Genomic DNA, 11,080 nt, shown 5'->3' on the forward strand with positions numbered 1-11,080 from the left:
CTATTGAAGTTGGTGTGAGTGTGGGGAGAGTTACATTGAGTACAGTAGTCTAGTGAAGTTGGTGTGAGTGTGGGGAGAGTTACAGAGACTACAGTAGTCTAGTGAAGTTGGTGTGAGTGTGGGAAGAGTTACAGAGACTACTGTAGTCTAGTGAAGTTGGTGTGAGTGTGGGGAGAGTTACAGAGACTACAGTAGTCTAGTGAAGTTGGTGTGAGTGTAGGGAGATTTACAGAGAGTAAAGTAGTCTAGTGAAGTTGGTGTTAGTGTGGGGAGATTTACAGAGAGTAGAGTAGTCTAGTGAAGTTGGTATTAGTGTGGGGAGATTTACAGAGACTACAGTAGACTAGTGAAGTTGGTGTTAGTGTGGGGAGATTTACAAAGAGTAAAGTAGTCTAGTGAAGTTGGTGTTAGTGTGGGGAGATTTACAGAGAGTAAAGTAGTCTAGTGAAGTTGTTGTTAGTGTGGGGAGATTTACAGAGAGTAAAGTAGTCTAGTGAAGTTGGTGTTAGTGTGGGGAGGGTTACAGAGACTACAGTAGTCTAGTTAAGTTGGTGTGAGTGTGGGGAGAGTTACAGAGACTACATTAGTCTAGTGAAGTTGGTGTGATTGTAGGGAGAGTTACAGAGACTAAAGTAGTCTAGTGAAGTTGGTGTGAGTGTAGGGAGAGTTACAGAGACTACTGTAGTCTAGTGAAGTTGGTGTGAGATTGGGAAGAGTTACAGAGACTACAGTAGTCTAGTGAAGTTGGTGTGAGAGTGGGGAGAGTTACAGAGTATACAGTAGTCTAGTGAAGTTGGTGTGAGTGTGGGGAGAGTTACAGAGACTACTGTAGTCTAGTGAAGTTGGTTTGAGTGTGGGGAGAGTTACAGAGACTACAGTAGTCTAGTGAAGTTGGTGTGAGTGTAGGGAGAGTTACAGAGACTACTGTAGTCTAGTGAAGTTGGTGTGAGTGTGGGGAGAGTTACAGAGACTACAGTAGTCTAGTGAAGTTGGTGTGAGAGTGGGGAGAGTTACAGAGTATACAGTAGTCTAATGAAGTTGGTGTGAGTGTGGGGAGAGTTACAGAGACTACAGTAGTCTAGTGAAGTTGGTGTGAGTGTGGGTAGAGTTACATTGAGTACAGTAGTCTAGTGAAGTTGGTGTGAGTAGGGGGAGAGTTACAGAGACTACAGTAGTCTAGTGAAGTTGGTGTGAGTGTGGGGAGAGTTACAGAGACTACTGTAGTCTAGTGAAGTTGGTGTGAGAGTGGGGAGAGTTACAGAGTATACAGTAGTCTAGTGAAGTTGGTGTGAGTGTGGGGAGAGTTACAGATACTACTGTAGTCTAGTGAAGTTGGTTTGAGTGTGGGGAGAGTTACAGACTACAGTAGTCTAGTGAAGTTGGTGTGAGTGTAGGGAGAGTTACAGAGACTACTGTAGTCTAGTGAAGTTGGTGTGAGTGTGGGGAGAGTTACAGAGACTACAGTAGTCTATTGAAGTTGGTGTGAGTGTGGGGAGAGTTACATTGAGTACAGTAGTCTAGTGAAGTTGGTGTGAGTGTGGGGAGAGTTACAGAGACTACAGTAGTCTAGTGAAGTTGGTGTGAGTGTGGGAAGAGTTACAGAGACTACTGTAGTCTAGTGAAGTTGGTGTGAGTGTGGGGAGAGTTACAGAGACTACAGTAGTCTAGTGAAGTTGGTGTGAGTGTAGGGAGATTTACAGAGAGTAAAGTAGTCTAGTGAAGTTGGTGTTAGTGTGGGGAGATTTACAGAGAGTAGAGTAGTCTAGTGAAGTTGGTATTAGTGTGGGGAGATTTACAGAGACTACAGTAGACTAGTGAAGTTGGTGTTAGTGTGGGGAGATTTACAAAGAGTAAAGTAGTCTAGTGAAGTTGGTGTTAGTGTGGGGAGATTTACAGAGAGTAAAGTAGTCTAGTGAAGTTGGTGTTAGTGTGGGGAGATTTACAGAGAGTAAAGTAGTCTAGTGAAGTTGTTGTTAGTGTGGGGAGATTTACAGAGAGTAAAGTAGTCTAGTGAAGTTGGTGTTAGTGTGGGGAGGGTTACAGAGACTACAGTAGTCTAGTTAAGTTGGTGTGAGTGTGGGGAGAGTTACAGAGACTACATTAGTCTAGTGAAGTTGGTGTGAGTGTAGGGAGAGTTACAGAGACTAAAGTAGTCTAGTGAAGTTGGTGTGAGTGTAGGGAGAGTTACAGAGACTACTGTAGTCTAGTGAAGTTGGTGTGAGATTGGGAAGAGTTACAGAGACTACAGTAGTCTAGTGAAGTTGGTGTTAGAGTGGGGAGAGTTACAGAGTATACAGTAGTCTAGTGAAGTTGGTGTGAGTGTGGGGAGAGTTACAGAGACTACTGTAGTCTAGTGAAGTTGGTTTGAGTGTGGGGAGAGTTACAGAGACTACAGTAGTCTAGTGAAGTTGGTGTGAGTGTAGGGAGAGTTACAGAGACTACTGTAGTCTAGTGAAGTTGGTGTGAGTGTGGGGAGAGTTACAGAGACTACAGTAGTCTAGTGAAGTTGGTGTGAGAGTGGGGAGAGTTACAGAGTATACAGTAGTCTAATGAAGTTGGTGTGAGTGTGGGGAGAGTTACAGAGACTACAGTAGTCTAGTGAAGTTGGTGTGAGTGTGGGTAGAGTTACATTGAGTACAGTAGTCTAGTGAAGTTGGTGTGAGTAGGGGGAGAGTTACAGAGACTACAGTAGTCTAGTGAAGTTGGTGTGAGTGTGGGGAGAGTTACAGAGACTACTGTAGTCTAGTGAAGTTGGTTTGAGTGTGGGGAGAGTTACAGACTACAGTAGTCTAGTGAAGTTGGTGTGAGTGTAGGGAGAGTTACAGAGACTACTGTAGTCTAGTGAAGTTGGTGTGAGTGTGGGGAGAGTTACAGAGACTACAGTAGTCTATTGAAGTTGGTGTGAGTGTGGGGAGAGTTACATTGAGTACAGTAGTCTAGTGAAGTTGGTGTGAGTGTGGGGAGAGTTACAGAGACTACAGTAGTCTAGTGAAGTTGGTGTGAGTGTGGGAAGAGTTACAGAGACTACTGTAGTCTAGTGAAGTTGGTGTGAGTGTGGGGAGAGTTACAGAGACTACAGTAGTCTAGTGAAGTTGGTGTGAGTGTAGGGAGAGTTACAGAGACTACAGTAGTCTAGTGAAGTTGGTGTGAGTGTGGGGAGAGTTACAGAGACTACAGTCGTCTAGTGAAGTTGGTGTGAGTGTAGGGAGAGTTACAGAGACTACAGTAGTCTTGTCCGGGCCAAATCTGCCCGTAGCGTGTGTTAACCTGTTTCTGTAGCATGATACTACTTGATGTAGGATACAAGTACACCCCCTGGACAGGATGTTAGTCTATTGCAGGACCTTACCCCATCTCCTTAAAGAGACAATCAGCAGTTGAAACAATAACAAAACATTTCCCTCCCCCTGTTTCAGTAAAAAGCTAGGGATAGGTCTGGACAAATGTAACCACTCTCAAATTCATAGATAGAACTATGAATGCAAGGACTGACCATCCATGATCTCAACATTATAGTTTTAACATGTTTTGAGGCTAAACAGTGGTTGTTTACATTTACTTTGTTCACAAACATTGGAGTAAAAAAGCTCATATTTTGGGTTCTGATTGGGTACGGCAGTTGAAGTATGCTGATGAAGCGTTCATAAGTTATATTCTTCATTAATCAATGGGGTATATAATCATTATTTATATGTCCAAAAATGGATATAGCAACTGCAGAATGCCACTTTAATGCTGAGTTCCAAGCAAAGAGGCATCGGGTCCCATTATTTGTTGTTGTTGTTAAGACTCGACCAGGGATCGAACCACCTACCTTCCAAACTGAGGGAAGACACAAACCACACCACACTAAATCTTAGAGTCATTGATAGAAAACTATTCTATCATTTCATTTCACTAGGATGTAACGGTTTACAGTATGCTACTTTGTGAGTACAGCAATGTAGGTTTTTTATGAACATGGACACATCCTAACATCTGTATTTAAAAGTTGAAATATTCATAGTTGATTTCAAGTATTAATTAAAACTAGTTGCTTATGATGTAGAGAACTTCATTTAATCTTAATTGTTCTTGTATTTGATGTAATGTATCATAGTATGTAGTCCACTTTAATAGCCTTCCTTTGATATGCAATTCTCCAGTAAATGTATTCTGCGTATTTCAGAAAATAGCAGCGCTATTGAACATACTGGTGGAAACAGAGGTACAGAGAATTGAGGAAGAGGAACCTAACGAACAGAATGTTGGTTCTTAGAAAGATATTCAGAGTGAATGAGGGTTGGAGGGGAGTTTCCCCCCTCAATTGTCAATGGGTCTGATGGACCAGCTCTCTGTATAAAAGACAGGTCAGATCAGACCTCAGGCATAGAACCAGACCGGAGAATCAGAGACCAGAACATCAGAGACCAGAACATCAGTGACCAGAACATCAGAGACCAGAACATCAGTGACCAGAACATCAGTGACCATCTCAGACAACACAATCTTCAGCATCTCAACCATCTCTGAACCATGAAGACCCTGACTGCTCTACTCCTCCTGGGACTGCTCTGCTCCCTCCATACCACGTCTGCAGGTGTGTGTGTGTGTGTGTGTGTGTGTGTGTGTGTGTGTGTGTGTGTGTGTGTGTGTGTGTGTGTGTGTGTGTGTGTGTGTGTGTGTGTGTGTGTGTGTGTGTGTGTGTGTGTGTGTGTGTGTGTGTGTGTGTACAGTGTGTGTGTGTGTGTGTGTGTGTGTGTGTGTGTGTGTGTGTGTGTGTGTGTGTGTGTGTGTTGGGGAGTGGATGAGTAGCCATGCTGTGTAAGACGCTGTTGGATACGCTCCTGGAGATCTTCATGATAACTGTGGTTTATGATCATTTGTTTACAGCTGTCATTGCGTTGGAAACGGCAACTGAATGCTGTATGCATTTCACCCAGAGGATCCCTCTTAAACAAGTGGTTTCTCTCAGAGCAACCTCCAGTAGCTGCCCTCGCAAAGCACTGATGTAAGTAAGCATAGTCTAAAGTAAACTGGACATCTAGGCGAGCCTGGTCCCAGATCTGTTTGTGCTATCACGTCAACTCCTTGTTATGCCTAACATGACCAGGAGTGACAAGGAGTTGGCATGATAGCACAAACACATCTGGAACCAGGCTATATCTAGGCTACACTGTACTAGACCAGATGGAGCATTCATATTGTAGACTGGATGTCATGAGTGACAATGTGTTGTGACTCTGTTGCAGTTTCACCACACAGAAAGGGAAGACATTTTGTGTTGACCCTTCTGAAGCCTGGGTCCAGAGTCATGTGACCAAGATTGAGAGCAGATCGACCATGATGTCGTCAACCGCCATCCCCTCCTAACACCCTAACCCTTGGTTGTGCACTATGAAGGGAACAGGGTGTCATTAGGGATGCAGCCCTAGTCAGACATGTCAATACCCTATCTGAGCTTGGTATGGAGTAGGTTCAATGTAATGTGCTAGGTCTAGGATATATTCATTGTTTATTTTTCTGTAACATTAAAAACATATTTGACATGTAGCTATTCAGTAACCTATTTAACATTTTATATGTTATAAATCCGTTGAAGCTTTCAAACATATCCTGTGAAAGAGTGGATCATAGTATTCAATTAATGTATTTACTTTGATGATATTGTGATGGATTGATGGGTTGTATATATAACTATTCTACTATACTGATGTATATATATTGTTTTTTTCACTTTGTCCATCTGCAGTTCTTTAAATAAATCAAGTGTTCTGAAAAATTCTCTATGATATTCATTTTAGCATTCTAAATGTATAGAGAATATACATTGAGTGTACAAAACATTAGGAACACCTTCCTAATATTGAGTTGCAACCCACCCTTTTGCCCTCAGAACAGCCTCAATTCGTCGGGGCGTGTACTCTACAAAGTGTCGAAAGTGTTCTACAGGGATGCTTGGCCCATGTTGACTCCAATGTTTGCCCACAAGTTGTGTCAAGTTGGCTGGATGTCCTTTTGGGTGGTGGACAATTCTCGATACACACAGAAAACTGTTGAGCGTGAAAGGTTCCTAATGTTTTGTACACTCAGTGTATGGACTATCTCTGTCACAAGCCCTTTCAAATCCCTCTCATCGGTCTCATCAACACTGACTGGCCCCATCTAGAGGAGCAAAACGGAACTAACTTCCAATACATTTAATTGTTATTATGAACTGGAATAATGCTGTAATAACATAGTCTGTGTGTTACTTTATGAACTGGTATAATGCTGTAATAACATAGTCTGTGTGTTACTTTATGAACTGGTATAATGCTGTAATAACAGTCTGTGTGTTACTTTATGAACTGGTATAATGCTGTAATAACAGTCTGTGTGTTACTTTATGAACTGGTATAATGCTGTAATAACAGTCTGTTACTTTATGAACTGGTATAATGCTGTAATAACAGTCTGTGTGTTACTTTATGAACTGGTATAATGCTGTAATAACAGTCTGTGTGTTACTTTATGAACTGGTATAATGCTGTAATAACAGTCTGTGTGTTACTTTATGAACTGGTATAATGCTGTAATAACAGTCTGTGTGTTACTTTATGAACTGGTATAATGCTGTAATAACAGTATGTGTGTTACTTTATGAACTGGTATAATGCTGTAATAACAGTCTGTGTGTTACTTTATGAACTGGTATAATGCTGTAATAACATAGTCTGTGTGTTACTTTATGAACTGGTATAATGCTGTAATAACAGTCTGTGTGTTACTTTATGAACTGGTATAATGCTGTAATAACATAGTCTGTGTGTTACTTTATGAACTGGTATAATGCTGTAATAACATAGTCTGTGTGTTACTTTATGAACTGGTATAATGCTGTAATAACAGTCTGTTACTTTATGAACTGGTATAATGCTGTAATAACAGTCTGTTACTTTATGAACTGGTATAATGCTGTAATAACAGTCTGTTACTTTATGAACTGCTATAATGCTGTAATAACAGTCTGTTACTTTATGAACTGGTATAAATAAATAAAAATAAATTGGTCATTTAGCAGACGCTCTTATCCAGAGCGACTTACAGGAGCAATTAGGGTTAAGTGCCTTGCTCAAGTGCACATCGACAGATTTTTCACCTAGTCGGCTCGGGGATTAGAACCAGCGACCTTTCGGTTACTGGCTCAACGCTCTTAACCACTAAGCTACCTGCCTTCCCATATAATGCTGTAATAACAGTCTGTTACTTTATGAACTGGTATAATGCTGTAATAAAAGTATGTGTGTTACTTTATGAACTGGTATAATGCTGTAATAACAGTCTGTGTGTTACTTTATGAACTGGTATAATGCTGTAATAACAGTCTGTGTGTTACTTTATGAACTGGTATAATGCTGTAATAACATAGTCTGTGTGTTACTTTATGAACTGGTATAATGCTGTAATAACAGTCTGTTACTTTATGAACTGCTATAATGCTGTAATAACAGTCTGTTACTTTATGAACTGGTATAATGCTGTAATAACATAGTCTGTGTGTTACTTTATGAACTGGTATAATGCTGTAATAACAGTCTGTTACTTTATGAACTGCTATAATGCTTTAATAACAGTCTGTTACTTTATGAACTGGTATAATGCTGTAATAACAGTCTGTGTGTTACTTTATGAACTGGTATAATGCTGTAATAACATAGTCTGTGTGTTACTTTATGAACTGGTATAATGCTGTAATAACATAGTCTGTGTGTTACTTTATGAACTGGTATAATGCTGTAATAACAGTCTGTGTGTTACTTTATGAACTGGTATAATGCTGTAATAACATAGTCTGTGTTACTTTATGAACTGGTATAATGCTGTAATAACAGTCTGTGTTACTTTATGAACTGGTATAATGCTGTAATAACATAGTCTGTGTGTTACTTTATGAACTGGTATAATGCTGTAATAACAGTCTGTGTGTTACTTTATGAACTGGTATAATGCTGTAATAACATAGTCTGTGTGTTACTTTATGAACTGGTATAATGCTGTAATAACAGTCTGTTACTTTATGAACTGGTATAATGCTGTAATAACAGTCTGTGTGTTACTTTATGAACTGGTATAATGCTGTAATAACATAGTCTGTGTGTTACTTTATGAACTGGTATAATGCTGTAATAACAGTCTGTCTGTACTTTATGAACTGGTATAATGCTGTAATAACAGTCTGTGTGTTACTTTATGAACTGGTATAATGCTGTAATAACAGTCTGTGTGTTACTTTATGAACTGGTATAATGCTGTAATAACAGTCTGTGTGTTACTTTATGAACTGGTATAATGCTGTAATAACAGTCTGTGTGTTACTTTATGAACTGGTATAATGCTGTAATAACAGTCTGTGTGTTACTTTATGAACTGGTATAATGCTGTAATAATAGTCCGTGTGTTACTTTATGAACTGGTATAATGCTGTAATAACATAGTATGTGTGTTACTTTATGAACTGGTATAATGCTGTAATAACAGTCTGTTACTTTATGAACTGGTATAATGCTGTAATAACAGTCTGTTACTTTATGAACTGGTATAATGCTGTAATAACAGTCTGTGTGTTACTTTATGAACTGGTATAATGCTGTAATAACATAGTCTGTGTGTTACTTTATGAACTGGTATAATGCTGTAATAACATAGTCTGTGTGTTACTTTATGAACTGGTATAATGCTGTAATAACAGTCTGTGTGTTACTTTATGAACTGGTATAATGCTGTAATAACAGTCTGTTACTTTATGAACTGGTATAATGCTGTAATAACAGTCTGTTACTTTATGAACTGGTATAATGCTGTAATAACAGTCTGTGTGTTACTTTATGAACTGGTATAATGCTGTAATAACAGTCTGTGTGTTACTTTATGAACTGGTATAATGCTGTAATAACAGTCTGTGTGTTACTTTATGAACTGGTATAATGCTGTAATAACAGTCTGTGTGTTACTTTATGAACTGGTATAATGCTGTAATAACATAGTCTGTGTGTTACTTTATGAACTGGTATAATGCTGTAATAACAGTCTGTGTGTTACTTTATGAACTGGTATAATGCTGTAATAACAGTCTGTGTGTTACTTTATGAACTGGTATAATGCTGTAATAACAGTCTGTGTGTTACTATATGAACTGGTATAATGCTGTAATAACAGTCTGTGTGTTACTTTATGAACTGGTATAATGCTGTAATAACAGTCTGTGTGTTACTTTATGAACTGCTATAATGCTGTAATAACAGTCTGTGTGTTACTTTATGAACTGGTATAATGCTGTAATAACAGTCTGTGTGTTACTTTATGAACTGCTATAATGCTGTAATAACAGTCTGTGTGTTACTTTATGAACTGGTATAATGCTGTAATAACAGTCTGTGTGTTACTTTATGAACTGGTATAATGCTGTAATAACAGTCTGTGTGTTACTTTATGAACTGCTATAATGCTGTAATAACAGTCTGTGTGTTACTTTATGAACTGGTATAATGCTGTAATAACAGTCTGTGTGTTACTTTATGAACTGCTATAATGCTGTAATAACAGTCTGTGTGTTACTTTATGAACTGGTATAATGCTGTAATAACAGTATGTGTGTTACTTTATGAACTGGTATAATGCTGTAATAACAGTCTGTGTGTTACTTTATGAACTGGTATAATGCTGTAATAACATAGTCTGTGTGTTACTTTATGAACTGGTATAATGCTGTAATAACATAGTCTGTGTGTTGCTTTATGAACTGGTATAATGCTGTAATAACAGTCTGTGTGTTACTATATGAACTGGTATAATGCTGTAATAACAGTCTGTGTGTTACTTTATGAACTGGTATAATGCTGTAATAACAGTCTGTGTGTTACTTTATGAACTGGTATAATGCTGTAATAACAGTCTGTTACTTTATGAACTGGTATAATGCTGTAATAACAGTCTGTGTGTTACTTTATGAACTGGTATAATGCTGTAATAACAGTCTGTTACTTTATGAACTGGTATAATGCTGTAATAACAGTCTGTTACTTTATGAACTGGTATAATGCTGTAATAACAGTCTGTGTGTTACTTTATGAACTGGTATAATGCTGTAATAACAGTCTGTGTGTTACTTTATGAACTGGTATAATGCTGTAATAACATAGTCTGTGTGTTACTTTATGAACTGGTATAATGCTGTAATAACAGTCTGTGTTACTTTATGAACTGGTATAATGCTGTAATAACAGTCTGTTACTTTATGAACTGGTATAATGCTGTAATAACAGTCTGTGTGTTACTTTATGAACTGGTATAATGCTGTAATAACAGTCTGTGTGTTACTTTATGAACTGGTATAATGCTGTAATAACATAGTCTGTGTGTTACTTTATGAACTGGTATAATGCTGTAATAACAGTCTGTGTGTTACTTTATGAACTGGTATAATGCTGTAATAACAGTCTGTGTGTTACTTTATGAACTGGTATAATGCTGTAATAACAGTCTGTGTGTTACTTTATGAACTGGTATAATGCTGTAATAACAGTCTGTGTGTTACTTTATGAACTGGTATAATGCTGTAATAACAGTCTGTGTGTTACTTTATGAACTGGTATAATGCTGTAATAACAGTCTGTGTGTTACTTTATGAACTGGTATAATGCTGTAATAACATAGTCTGTGTGTTACTTTATGAACTGGTATAATGCTGTAATAACAGTCTGTGTGTTACTTTATGAACTGGTATAATGCTGTAATAACATAGTCTGTGTGTTACTTTATGAACTGGTATAATGCTGTAATAACATAGTCTGTGTTACTTTATGAACTGGTATAATGCTGTAATAACAGTCTGTGTGTTACTTTATGAACTGGTATAATGCTGTAATAACATAGTCTGTGTGTTACTTTATGAACTGGTATAATGCTGTAATAACAGTCTGTGTGTTACTTTATGAACTGGTATAATGCTGTAATAACATAGTCTGTGTGTTACTTTATGAACTGGTATAATGCTGTAATAACATAGTCTGTGTGTTACTTTATGAACTGGTATAATGCTGTAATAACAGTCTGTTACTTT

Source organism: Coregonus lavaretus, assembly GCF_964263955.1.
Source record: "Coregonus lavaretus genome assembly, contig: HAP1_SCAFFOLD_659, whole genome shotgun sequence".
Lineage (NCBI taxonomy): Eukaryota > Metazoa > Chordata > Actinopteri > Salmoniformes > Salmonidae > Coregonus > Coregonus lavaretus.